The sequence below is a fragment of the Protobothrops mucrosquamatus genome, unplaced genomic scaffold (genome assembly GCF_001527695.2).
Source record: "Protobothrops mucrosquamatus isolate PMUCROS unplaced genomic scaffold, P.Mucros_1.0 scaffold1616, whole genome shotgun sequence".
Classification (NCBI taxonomy): Eukaryota; Metazoa; Chordata; class Lepidosauria; order Squamata; family Viperidae; genus Protobothrops; species Protobothrops mucrosquamatus.
In genome coordinates this window covers 145,317-160,214 of record NW_015387777.1, presented here as the reverse complement: position 1 = coordinate 160,214, position 14,898 = coordinate 145,317, and positions in this window count along the sequence as shown.

Sequence of the window (14,898 nt, the reverse complement as noted above, 5' to 3'; positions counted from 1 at the left end):
TAGATGGATCTATATCAGGGATGTCAAACTGCTGGCCCACGGGCCGCACGCATCATCTGGAAGCCGCGCCCGCCCCATTGCCGGCAATGGCAAAACCATCCCGATACGTTGCGTGACATCACATGATGTTGCGAGTTTAACATGTCTGATCTATATAATTTAGTTTACTCCATACAAGCTGCAGTAAAAACCAAGACTTTATTGAAGTACTGAACTGTTTTCTTTGTAGAGAAAAAAAGAAAATGGCTGCAAGGATAAAGAAACATATGCATGCTTACTCAGTATTAAATCCCATTGAATCAATAGGTCTAACAGACATGTATGCATAGAAGTTGCGGTCCTATTCAGCCCGTGCACTAACTAACTTCATTGTTCTCTTATTTTCTTTCATGGGTAGGAGATTAGTAGCTGCAATCAGAATCCTGATTTTCCTAAATCTTCTATCAAATGAAAATTCTCCATAGATAGATAAGGCTCTTCACTGCATATACTCATCCTCTAGGGCAGGAGTACAGAACCTTGGCTCTTTTATGACTTGTGGACTTCAATACCCAGAATTTCTGAACCAGCCATGCTGACTCAGGAATTCTGGGAGTTGATGTCCACAAGTCATAAAAGAGCCAAGGTTCCCTACCCCTGCTCTAGGGCAAGGCTATTAAATTCACCCCTGTCCCATTGAACCAATTGCAGAAATGTTTTCTCTCTTAAATCTTCAGCCAAGTTGTCTTCATTATTTGTACTTCCTACCTATTAACTCTCTTTCAACAGTGCAGTTTTACTGTGGTTGAACCACACCCCAGTAGGGAGCATTACGTTTCTTTGTTCCTCTATTGCCCAGTGAAACAGACCGGATTCCTTCTCCTTATGTATACATAATTGTTGTTGTTGTTTTAATCATTTTGGATAAATTTAGTGTGTAATTAGAAATATTATAAAAAGAAACTAAGCAAATCTAGTATAAGTTTGCAGAAAAATAAAAGATTCCCTGTTTGCATTCAAGGTCTTTGTTCATCACTTCCTGTCTTCTTAAAAAAAAAAAAAACCCTCACAGTTTAGCCACTGTTCATTTTGAAGAAGCAAATTTGTTACTCTTTGTTACCCATCGTGCATCCCCTTAGTGGACTGAAGCTCCTGTAAAACTATACTGTGTTTTAAGTTTGGCCCTTAAACTCTGCAGCATGTTACCAGAAGCACTGAGCTCCTCTGGAAAAGTCTGATAAGCACAATTGAACAGAGTTCCCTTTATGAATGCACCGCGCAATGCAGGATTGAACTGTCCATTCTCAGTACCGAGCAGCACGTTCAATGAAGAACCAAATGAAAGAGTTTAATTAACAATAGCACCACAAAATGAAACAGTAGGCTGCAAGGATTATAATCATCCAGGGTTGTTTTTTTTCTGAGAAACAGAAAGCTTACTGCAAAAGCTTGGCACAACTTAATCTGACAAAGGGAAAAAAACAAAAGAAAAAACCCAAAGGCTCACCCTACTCAGCCTTCCTGCATGAATGATTTCCTGTGCAATCAATGAAAAAAACATCCATGCCTAATAGCTGTTTTCCACAGATATTCTTCCACCTTTGTGGCAAGCCTGTGAAAATGCCTAATACATATCACCACATATTAATGAATTTGAATCATTCCAACAACTAAAAACTAGGAAAACAGAAGCTCAAATAAAAGCAAAACTCTTTTCCTCTTATAAAATTATACTTATAAAAGTTAAGAAAGGGGGATTAATTGCACATTCCTATGCATGTTGGTTCAAATTAAGTCCAAAACATCTGACAGGGCTTCTAAGCCATAGGAAAATAGTATGATTTTTACAGGGAAGATATATAGACAGACAGACAGACAGTCAAATATTCAAATGTTTTTTCATAAACATCTTGAAAAATGAGGAGTTAAATTAAGTACATAAAGAACACAATAGCTCTTTACAAACTGAATACAGTACTCTAAAACCCAGGAGTATTTTTTCAACAATGCTAATACCATCAGAGCAGTTCCACAACTGGTTTCCAAAAATATTACCAGGCAGGGCTTTTTTTCAGCCGGAACGCGGCGGAACCGCGTTCCGGCACCTTTTTCCGGGCCGGCCGCACCGGAAATAGCCCCTCCCACACCGGAAATAGCCCCTCCCAAATTTTACTTGCATTCCTGTTCTCTAAAGGGGCGGTCCTAGGGTTTGATGAGGGCGTGGCCAGGTTTGAGTTCCGCCACCTTTTCTCCGAGAAAAAAAGCCCTGTTACCAGGCATCTATAAAAACTTAAGTTAGTGGTTAGCACACTTAGATATTATGACTACTGCTAGTCCATAAACTGCTTCTTGCTACTTCGCATCAAAAATAAAGATTAACTGTCAGCAACAGGCCAGACAATTCCTTCCTTTCTTTTTTCTATAATAAAATGTTTGTCCTATGGTAGTAAAAGTTTTAAATCTTCCTCTGGACTCTGCAAACGAGAAAAGCTGACCTATGACAAACCAAAATTATATTCCGTATATAAAAAGAATTTAGCTCCAAGATAAGCCAAACAAATGAAAGGCTTTCACAATGCTTCTGAAAACAAATCCCATGATCCAGCATACCTCCAACGGAAGGCCGTTTCATAATTATGAGCAGCCACTGAAATAATTCTCCATTTCCTGCATTCACTACAGAAAGTTAACATTTTCAGGTTGGCTTACAACATAAAATATAAATATGGAGGTGGAATGCTGTTTTTCTGTTCTTATAACTTGGAACATACAAGCAATATTCTCATGAATGAATGACTATAAATTGCATCACCAGCTGCTTAGAAATATTCTCACATCTTGTATTACACCTACCCGTCAATGAGACTACATTGCTATAATGCTGTAATACTTACAAGATACAACTTAATTTAAGATTAAATAAGCTTTCCAAATAATAATATATTCTCATGGTCAAACTGTGTTTTTTTCAAACAAACCTCTAAAAGCTAGTTGTTTGCTGAACAGTTTTGAAATTAGACCAGGGGTATCAAACTGCCGGCCCGCAGGCCAGATGCGTCACGTGGAAACCGCGCCCACCCTATTGCCGGCAATGGCAAAACCGTCCCGATACGTTGTGTGATGATCTTGCGAGTTTGACATGTCTGAATTAGAGCATCCTGAACTCCGATTTGATGGAATGTGACAACATAATAACTTTTATTACAGTTGCAGACTGCATTATGCCGGTTTGAAAGGTGGTCTCTAAATTAGAGATCCTAACTTGCACAGAATACAATGAACAAGCTTTTACTTCAGTTAAGGTGTGACATATTAGCAAAACATACTAAATTGACTCATATTGTTCTTATCATTTACAGGGAACACTGCATGTGGCAGTTATTTTTAAAGTTGATCGCCTAGTTTACATCTTCACTATTTGTTAATTTGTTCAAGCAAATATTTGTTTGCTGCCTTCCAGGATTCAAGGTGGTTTACAAGGTATGTACTTTTCAAAAATAGTGCAACACAAAAAAATTAAACAAATCCATCTAACTAAAATGTATTTAAAAACATTATGACAAAACATGATTGACTAATACTAACAATGAAGTTTAATTTCTATAGTTCAACTGGTGATGGCCACAGTTCATGGAAGATTATGATGTGAATGAAAAATATGAAATGGTGAAAAAAGCATGGATTAATGGATGAGACCCAGTTTGGTCTAGTAGTTAAGGCACTAGGCTAGAAAGTAGGAGGCCATGAGTTCTACTTCTGCCTTAGCCAAGGAAGCTAGCTGGGTGACCTTGGGACAGTCACTCTCTGCCCAGCTCACTTCATAGGGTTTCTGCTGTGGGGAAAACAGGACACTGTTTCTTGTCACTATCTTTAATGATAGTGACTGTTTGTTGAGTGTCTGTGTTTCTAATATTGAAGTAAAAGCATTATTCATATGTGAATATCACAAAAGAAGGAAACATGATTGATTTGGTTATTTATGATCAATGAAGGATACAAAATAATGTGAGAATTTGAACATGAGACAGATTGTTTGGTAGTGTCAAGAATAATTCTTAGGGGAAAACTGGACGTAGAAGAAAAGGGGGAAAAGTGATAGTAATTAATAATAAAAATAGAAAAGCTGGAGATACCATGCCTGTTTAGGACTGAATGAAGAATTGTTATGTTATCGGAACTACAGCCACTGTATGAAAAAGTTTCTAAAGACAAACTGATCTCCCAAGTGAATGAATATATAATATAAAACAGAAAATATGGAAACCACTTAGAGCAAAATGAAAACAACTGTTACAGAACAGTGAAATATGAAAAGGGATGCTTGGTGAAATGCAAAAAAGTACGGATAAGAAAAATGCTTAAAATGCAGCACTTGCTACGTAAAATGAGGATATGAAGAAGGCGCTGTGTAACATTTAGAAAAAGAAAAAATAGCAAAGAATATAAATGAGCAAGGAATAGGACACATTAAAAAAAGAGGCAGAAAAAAATGCAAAGTAATTTTTGGCAAAAAAAAAAACCTGATTTAAAAGATGTATAAAGAGGGATGAAACTAGAATGAGGTGAAGCTGAAATAATGTTTCAATGATTTATATAGGAGTGATAAAAGATATGTTGAATCTGAACGAGTGCTATAAATGGTAGTATCCATAAAAATGATACAAAAATTATAAATGTTAGTAAAATGTGCCTCTACGAGGCCATTCCTTTATCCTTCCTTCTTTCTCTCCAACATCCTCCTCAGTCTTTTGCACATTTCCCCTAGGAAAAACAGTGGGCATGGGTAGAGTTTCCAAGTCTGTCTTCAAAACACAGATTCAACAGGAAGATGCACACATTAGCCTTACTTGATTGCATTAACACTGATGATCTTACCTAGTTTGGGTAATGAAATATCTGCAAGAAAACAACCAAGTTCAGAGATTACCAAGCACCCCACATCACTTGATTGTTTTGTTTTTTAAAAATCCCTCTAAGGTCTTTCATTCTCTTTTGATTGCCTAACAAATCATTTTCATCTGAATACCTAAGTAAATATTTTATTCCCACTGTTTTAAAATTCTTATTGCTGAACCTCTTTTAAAATAAGGGTTTGCCCTCTTAACATTATTAAAATGTCCCCAACTAAAACATTTAGCAAAGAATCGAGCATTATTTTAGATCTTTCCATGATTTATTTTTTGCATGTATTATTTCAAGTATTCGCTGTTAACTCTTTTGTAAATAATTCTAAAATGTGTTGACTTAGTTTGCTGTTATTTCTTTGATTTTACTTATTTATTTTTGCTTCTCTACCTATTACATTGTAAAATTTATTCTTATATCTGCCACTTGCATTTAGCATCTTACTTTGGAGAATTTGATCAATATTTTTATCTTATTTATTATTTTATATTCCAGAATTTCTTGGCACAGTTGTTAAGTGAATCACTGTAGTTTTTAAGTTAATAACACGGTTGTTAAGTGAATCTGACTTCCCTATTTACTTTTGCTTGTCAGAAGGCTGCAACAAATGATCACACGACTCCAGGACACTGCAACTATCGTAAATATGAGTCAGTTGACAAGCATCTGAATTCTGATCACATGCCCATGGAGATACCGCAATGGTTGTCTGAAAAATGATCATAAGTCATTTTTTCCCATGCCGTTATAACCTTGAACAATCACTAAATGAACTATTGTATATCCAGGACTGCCTGCAATGAAAGCAGCTTTGGAGTTTACTCCCAGGTACAATACTTCCCTTTTTTGGGGGGTGGGGGGTGGGAGAGAGATAAAAGGAGACCAAAAGAGTCTTTACATCTATTGCAAACTTAGGAGACGTTGCCAAACAAAAATGACACAGTGTAATAACAAGAATTATACCAAGTACTTAAGCTTACAGCAATACGCATTATCTGCAGGCATTGCCTGCAGTACTGTTTAATTGCATTGTTCTGATAAGATCACTATGGTTACCAGGCTACCATCTGTAGCCTTCTCTAGCTTTATTTTGGCTGAGCCAAAACACCAAAAAATCTACTAGAAGCAACCAGGCCAAAGGTCATCTACACAGCCCATGATCTACAGGTTGCAATTACTCTAGATATGTAAAACTGTAAGCTGAGAATAATGCCAGTTCTTAATTTTGAACAACAACATGGTAACTGGATTTACATACTGTACTTAGTGATAATGTAATCTGTATGGTTTATCATGATTCATGAGAAAACAGCCAATTGTGCCAATTCAATTTATTAAATGAACTACTGGCTTAACATGATATGTAAAACGAGTCTGTGTTTCTCATGTCCATGTTGAAAAACTCAAATCAACCTCACATCTCTAGTTTAGAAGTATTACATAGGTAAATAGTGTACAAGAGACAGGATTGCTGACAATTAAATCTGAACACCTTAATGGACTAATCACTTTTTCTGGCTAGTTTCTGATTTGGTGCAATCGACTACAGTATGGTTGTCCTTAGCTTAAAGCTCTATTCTTACAATTCAGCATGGGCTCAGGCCTCTAATTCTGCACAGAGCACCAGAAAAGAGAAACTTGCAATTTATCTCTGTAAGTCTATAAAAGAAAATTGAAAGAGTTCATTTAACAATTTTGTCTTAAATCTCTGAAATGACACAGAGCTTTTCAATAAAGAGATTTGGTACAAGTGAATATATAAAAATAATAAGCTATGCCCTAAACATTTAGGAAGAGAACTCTGCTGCCCACTAGTACCAGTTTTATATTGACAGAAATGCTTGTATGTTTGCAGTCTGGTTCATGAGTGCATGGTTTTATGTCTTGTCTTTTTTCCTTTCAAAAGTTAAAACAGTCATTACAGAAGCATGGGAATTCAACGTATGTTGTTCCCCTCAGCATCAGGTATGCTCAGAGAAAAACAGTGCATGCAAACTGAATCAATGAACTAAGCCACAGAACATATGGAAGCTTCAAGTCTGTGACCAGGACTTAATACAAATCAGGCCTGATTACTACTTGAGATTAGATCAAAAAATTCAGTATCCCTATTACAATATTTCTACTCAGCTAAATTAAAGAACTTTAAAAGGGGCGTTGTCTTACCTGAACGCCTTTTCTCAGCATGATGATGGAGAATCCACGAATGGTTTAGACCAGGGGTAGTCAACCTTGGCTCTTTTATGACTCGTGGACTTCAACTTCCAGAGTTCCTGAGCCAGCAGGAATTCTGGGAGTTGAAGTCCACGAGTCATAAAAGAGCCAAGGTTGACTACTCCTGGTTTAGACTGTCTTCCTGCCCAATTAGACTAAGTCTGACAAAGTAGCCATGCCTCCTGCTGGGTCCTGTGCTTTCCAGACACGACGAAGGCGAAGCTATTGACGATAGTCCGATGTGTTGGCTCCCCTACCCCTAACACAGGCCCTGGCGGACCTAAAGGGGTTGGTGTGGATTCTCCATCATCATGCTGAGAAAAGGCGTTCAGGTAAGACAACGTCCCTTCTCCAGCATGAGGATGGAGAATCCATGAATGGGACATACCAAAGCTACCTTGTCCCTATGGGAGGGAATCAGTCTGGGTCTGTGTCCCACTTGATGGTACCACCTGCTGGAGCACTCTCTGGCCGAATGAGGCTTCCGCGGAGGCAAATCTGTCCACCTTGTAATGCCTCACGAATGGGGAAAGCGAGGACCAGGTCGCCACCCTACAAATATCCCCAATGGATGCCTGTGATGCCCACGCTGCTGATGTTGCAGCACTGCGGGTGGAGTGAGCGGTGATATGGCTTGGAACTGATAGGGAATGCGACTGGTACGCTCTTGCAATGCATGCTTTGATCCACCTGCCTATCATTGAAGACAAGACCTTCTGTCCCATGGAAGAAGGTTGAAAGAAAATAAAGAGCACTTCCGACTTGCGAAAACCTGAAGTCCGCTTGAGGTAATGGCGCAACGTCCTTCGCACGTCCAAGGAGTGCCATTGGCGCTCCAACGCGTGTGATGGGCGAGGACAAAAATTTGGGAGGATCACCTCTTGTGATCTGTGGAACAGAGAATTTACCTTCTGTATGAAGGAAGGATCCAGTCAGAGAACCACCCTGTCATTGTGAAAAACACATAGGTCCTCTCTGACAGAGAGCGCGGTTAGTTCCAAGATGCGTCTGGCCGACGTGATGGCTATGAGGAAGGCTATCTTAATGGTTAAGAACCGTAGTGAACATGTCTTGATGGGCTCAAACGGTGGCGAGGTTAGGACTTACAAGACCCGTGGGAGTTCCCAAGAGGGATAACGATGAACCACAGGTGGCCTGGTGTTATTTGCGCCCTTGATAAAGGACCGCACCATCGGGTGCTGAGCCAATGGCATTGAATTGTCACATGTAAGCACCGTGAATAAAGCCGCCACCTGCCTGCAGATGGTATTGGGTGCCAAGCCTTTTTTGAGCCCCTCCAGTAAATACTGAAGGATTTTCGGGATGGTGATGGTCGATATATCGAGGTGGTTCCTTGTGCACCAGTGGCAAAAGTTCTTCCACGAGAAGTCGTAGATCCTGTTGGTTGAGGGACGTCTTGCGGCCTGAATCATAGAGATAACGCCCGCTAGGTAGGACTCTCGTGTCAGGAGCCGCCATTCAAGTGCCAGGTGGCTAACTGGAGCCATTGAGGGTCCGGGTGCTGAAGGGCCCCCTGGCTGAGTGGAGAAATCCTCCACTGCGGAGAGATGGAAAGGCTCACGAGGTCGGCAAATCACGGACGTCTTGGCCAGTGTGGAGCAACTAGTATCACCTCTGCTCGTTCTGGTAGTATCTTCCGGATAACGGCCGGGAGCAAAGGGAGAGGGGGAAAGGCATAGAGCCGGCCCTCGGGCCATGGACTGCAGAGGGCATCCGCCTGTTCTGCCCCTGGAGATGGGAACCGGGAGAAAAACCTTGGGAGCTGGGCATTCGACGGGGAGGCGAACAGGTCCAACACTGGGAGTCCGAACCTCTCCAAGATCTCCCTGAATAGATTGGGATGCAGGCGCCATTTTGAGTGGTCCACTGTCAACCTGCTCAAGGAATCCGCCTGCTGGTTTCCCTCTCCTGAGATGTGCTCTGCCTTGAGGGAGGAGAGGTTGGTTTCTGCCCAATGGCTCAGCAGCTGGGCCTCGGTCATGAGGGACCTGGACCGAATACCCCCCTGCCGGTTCACGTGGGCTTTCGCTGCCACATTGTCTGTGAGCACCAAGACATGTTGCCCCGCCACCCTGTCGCTGAAGTGACGCAGTGCCAGATGTATGGCCCTGAGCTCTAATCAGTTTATGTTGTGTTTGAGGTCCGATTGTGACCATCGGCCCTGAGCTAACTTTGACTGTAGGTGTGCCCCCCCCAGCTGAACAGACTGGCGTCTGTCGATAGGGTAAGTCTGGCTGGTTTCTTGAATAGGGATCCTTTGGCTATTGCTAGGGAGGTCCACCACTGAGGAGACTCTAGGGTTTGAGCGGGAACGATTACACTGTTGTTGGAGGAGCTGGTGCCCTGTCTCTGAAATGGGAGTAGGAACCATTGAAGGAATCTGGAGTGTAGTCTGGCCCATGGTACTATCCCCATACAGGAAACCATCTTTCCTAACACTGGCCACATGCTCCCTTCATACCTGTTTGATCAGGGACTGGATGATTTTCTGACGTTCCGGCAACAGGTAGACCTTGCAGAGGTCGGTGTCTATGATCACGCCTAGGTGAAGGAGGCGGGTTGAAGGCTCTGTCTGGCTCTTCTGGAAACTGACCCAGAACCCGTGGTCCTGAAGGGTCCTGATGGATAAGGCCAGGTCCGACCAGGCCCTCTGCAAGGAGGTGGACTGGATGAGGATGTCGTCCAGGTAACATTGGATTCGTACTGGAACCTGTCTTAGGTGAGCGGCCAGGGCTGCCAAGATCTTGGTAAATATTCTTGGAGCGGACGAGAGGCCAAATGGTAGAGCCTTATACTGGTAATGATGGTTCGCATAACAGAACCTGAGGAAACTTCGATGGTCGGGGAGGATGGGTACATGAAGACACACTTCTGTGAGGTCTATTAGACGTTAGGAGGTCGCGCCTTCTGATGCTGGCCAGAATGGACTGAAGTGTCTGCATCTTGAACCTTTTGTAGACAAGATAAGAGTTTAATCCCTTCAGGTTTAGTATTGCTCTCCATCCTCCCGAGGTCTTTGGCACAACAAATAGGATGGAATAGAACCCCCTTCCCAGTTGATCAGCCGGCACTGGCTCTACAGCTCTGATTTCCAGAAGGTGATGAATGGCTTCGCTCATGAGTCGTATCTTGCCCGGGTTGCCGGGAGCTGGGCAAGAAATGAATCGTTCTGGGGGATGGGATGCAAACTCGAAGGAAAGGCCGTACCTGATTGTGCTGAGCACCCAGAAATCTGTGGTGGTGGCCTCCCATTCGCGAACGAAGGTGAGTTTGCCGCCTATGGGGAGGGCCGTCCTGGAGTCACTTGTTTCTTCTGAAGGGAGGGCCTCCCATGCCTCGAAAGGGCTGCTTGGCCTGGAATTGTTGTCGTGGCCTTGAAGCGGGGCGTTCCGATTGGCGGTCAGGTCTGGAGTGGAAAGGGCGAGGAGACGGAGCCCACTCAGATCCTGATCGAAACGGCGGCCTACGTGAGTACGGGTTGGACCGCCTGTCCGCCCTTCTGTTAAGGTGGGCCAACACCTTGTGCTTGTCTCTGTTTTCTACCAGGTAAGGGTTGAGCGCCTCTCCAAATAGTTGCCCGCCTCGATAGGGGGTGGTAGCTAGACACCACTTTGATTTTAAGTCCGTTCGCTATTGCTTGAACCATAGGAGCCTGCGGGCTGTGACGTTAGAGGCTATGGCTCGGGATGAAAATCTGGCGGCATGTAGTGATGCGTCCGCCATGTATTCGGATGTGGCCACTAACTTACCCGGATTCTGGTGAGCATGAACCTGGACCGGGGGGGATCATGGCTTGGAGTTCTCGGAGCCATATAATGAAAGTCCTGGCAAAGAAGGAGGTAGAAGTGGATGCCTTCACCGACCATGCCGAGGCTTGGTGAGACCTGCGTAAGGAAAACTCAGATTTTCTGTCCTCTGCTTTTAAGGCCTCAGCCATGTCTCCTGACACCGTGGAAGAAGAAAAAATTGGTGTTAGTGAATCATCGACTATCAGAACTTCCAAGGGTTCAGACAAGGCCAGGGCGACATTGAACATCTTTTTGTCCGTCCCCCCCAGTGATGAGAGGGTGCCAGGGGTCCCCCATTGCTTTTGAATGGTATTCAGGAAAAGGGGGGGACAAGGGATATATCTTTCAGTAATTGTGGGCTCGGAGAAGAGGGGCTTTGAGTCCTGGCTGGTGGAAGGCACCAGTTGGGGTTCCTGATCAGGGGAAATCTTGGCCGAGGTAGTTGCTTTCAGTAAAAGTGACTTAAACAGGCCCGGGTCGAATAGGCCAACGAAGGGAGAGGTGTCCAGAGCAGACTCCTCATCTTCGGATAATTGGATGTCCATTGACCTGTATTCCTCTGCGCTTGAGTCTCTGTCCTGAGACGAGTGATCGGACAAGACAGATTCAGGATACCCCGGGGTTTCTGCCTGGTAGTGTTGAGGGAGTCACGAATTCTGCCCTGGGCCCCTGGTTGAAGGATCTCGGGATATGGGAGCAGAGCGCTGGGTATGGTTGTGATCCCAGATACTGGCAGAGCCGGTAATTGCTGTAGGCTATGGTGGACGCTGGACCGGTAGGCCTCTCTCACACCAAAATGCTCCTGATGGCTTTTTATCGATGCCTGAGAGCGCATTGATAGCGCAGTGGTCAGGCAGACGGGGCGGCCAAAACCACAATTTGGCAAGCGCCGGCACACATGTCCCTTGTTAGTGGCAGCAGATCACCCTTGATAAATGCCTGTCCTCCTTTGATGTTGTGAGGATTAGTTGTAATTTAATAATACTGATTTCAATTAATATTAATCTTTTTAATTAATTTAACCAACAACTTGATTAATAATTAATAATAATAATAATGAAATTAATTAATAATATTTATTAATTATTATTAAATCAACTAGTAATACTGGCCTGGCTAGCTGAAGATCAGGCCGGCTTGGGGCAGATCATCTGCTCTGCATCTGCTCTGGACCGAAGGCTAGTGTCTCTGTTGCTGATTCTAGCCGATCAGCTGGTCTCCAGCTGAAGCAGCAAATTTAAAGGTACAAAGCTGTGCTGGCCACGTGGTCCAAGATGGCGGCCACGAGCTCAAGGCAGATACACAGAGGAGTCCTTGGGCCGAGGCTCAGCTGTCGAGCCTCCTCTGGTCTGAATACTAGCCTGCTGCTGATTCTGCCGATCAGTTGGTCTCCAGCTGAAGCGGCAAGTTTCAAACGGCAAGGTTGTGCCGGCCACGTGGTCCAAAATGGCGGCCACACACCAAAAACGGAGCACAAGAGGGTCCTTGGGTCCGAGGCTGTTTTCAAGCCTCCTCTGACCCAGATGTATTGCCCCTGTCTCTCCTGGTCCCCTGGGGCGTCTGGATAAGAGGGGGCAAGCCGCGCGGTTTAAATAGATGGTGGCCGCGATCGGCGCGCCAAACGGGACCGCTGCTCAGCTGTTCAATTCTCAGCTGTCCGGCCCTCAGCTGGCTTGGTGAGGGCCTCCGTTCCCTGCCAGGAACACTGAGCCCAGGTTTTAAATTTTAAAGAATTTTAAATTAAATTAAGTAAATTAAAGTTTTGATTAAATTGAGTCCTGATCTGGTTGAAATAGGAGACCCTGGGCTTTGGGGCAGTGCTGATCCCAGCGCTGGAATTAAGGAAGAGAATCCACGAAGGGGGAAAAAGGAAAGTTACAACCTGTCCAGAAGTCTGATAAGGAAGCCAAGCACAATCGTGTCCTGCTGGGCTGAAGACTAAGTCGTGTCTGGGAAGCACATGACCCAGCAGGAGGCGTGGCTACTTTGTCAGACTTAGTCTAATTGGGCAGGAAGACAGTCTAAACCATTTGTGGATTCTCCATCCTCATGCTGGAGAAAAACAATATATATTTGAATAAATATAGATGAAAGGATGTAAAGTAAAAGTATTCCACTGGAAAGGGGGTGAAAGCAATCACCAAACTGAAAACCAAGGCAACAGGTGAACTGAGACATGGTAACCTAGAGAGCTTCAGGAAGAGAAAGTTTAAAACTCCAGTTTTTAATCTAGCAGACTCAACCTTGCTGCTGCACAATTGAAGTAGAGGTACGCAATGTGTAAGTATCCAGATGGTGAACAGTTGACAGGTACAAGCCATCAAGAGTGTTCTTGAAACTGTATGCCATTTCTCTCCTGGGCTTCCCTGGTTATGCCCTTGTGATAAATTCTTCTTTGAGTCAGACAGTGGTCCTGCAGGTTTGAAGTAGATAGTTGGTTACCATCTCCTCAAGAAGCCACTGCTGGACTGAATATTTTTAGAACAATTTTTGTTGTATCTTCAATCTTCCTTTTGGGAGGTAACGTTTCTGAGAAGGCAATAATGCTGCAATTTCAGAGAATTCTGAAGGAAGTCGATTAGGTATCTGGAGCCTTTTCAGCCTGGTTCCAGGTCTTGAGCAAGGAAGCAAACTTGCATTGATTGTACTTGTGGATGATTTCTGGTAAGAACAAAGGTGTGTCCATGATCACTCTTCTTGACTTCTCAGCAACTTTTCATACTGCCATGCTATTTATCTGGACGAACTTTGGGGATTAGGAGTGAGAATCACAGTGCCACATTGTTTTCCTCCTTCCTCTGGGGCCAGTTCTAGTCAATTTTTTTGGAGGAAAAAGATCTAGCTTGTAGCCCCTGATTTTCAGGGTGCCTTATGGCTCAACATTCTTCCACTCTTCTTGAACAACTACATAAAACTGCTGGAGGAAATCATTCACTGGCATGGGGTGAGGTATCATTAGTATGTTGATGGTATCCAGTTTTACATTTCATCCCTGACTAACCAACTGATGTAGTGGAGTTTTTGGCTCAGTATTTCAAGACAGTGAGGGTCTGAATGGGAAAGACTTCAGTTCAACCAAAGTTGAATGGCTTTGGATTTTAAGGCTTTCTGAAACAGTGAATTTCCATCTCTTGTTCGGGATAAAATTGTACTATTCCAAACATAATTGCTATGCATCTTGGGGCTCCTCCTGGACTCTCACCTCCTCCTTGAAGAGCAGGCAGCCATGGCCAGGAGGGCTTTTGCACATCTTCACCTTGTGATCAATTTAGCACTTTCACTTATACATTAGTTACTCAAGTAAATTAATAATGCACCTTAAGTGGAATTGGACTTGATGAGCATCCAGATGTTACAGCTGGTAGAGTCATTTTATTTATTTATTTATTTATTTATAAAATTGTATAATTTAAAAAATTGTATAGCTGCCCGACTCACTCTCAGTGACTCCAGAAGGCTTACTAGGATGAAACCCCAATATAAAACCCAATAATCCCCACCCACCACCTGCTCATACAGCAGCACAAGCAGTTATGACTGACCTTGATGCAAATACGTTACATCTGGTTCTGCAAGCTGGATTGGCTTCCAGTTTACTTCCAAGTGCAATTCAAATTGTTTGCTGTGATTTATAAAGCCCTTAATAGGATAGGGTCAGGTTAGGGTTAGCCTCTCTCCAACTTTCTACCTGTTCTTCTAGATCCAGCAGGAGAGATTACAAGAATGTAATCTTGTAGAAACCAGAAAGCAGTCCTTTTTTACTGCTTTGTCTGCCGTCTGGAAAACTGTTCCATCTGAGATCAAGTTGGTCCTAACCACACCAACTTTTCAAAAGACTCTTAAGACATGAATGCATTCCCAGGCATGTGGGTCAAATTGTTACTTAGACTCCATGGCGTAATTCTAATTTGTTATATATTATGTTGTTTTATTGCTTTTAACCGTTGAAAGCCACCCAAGGTGGCTATTATTTTATTTATTTATTTATTTA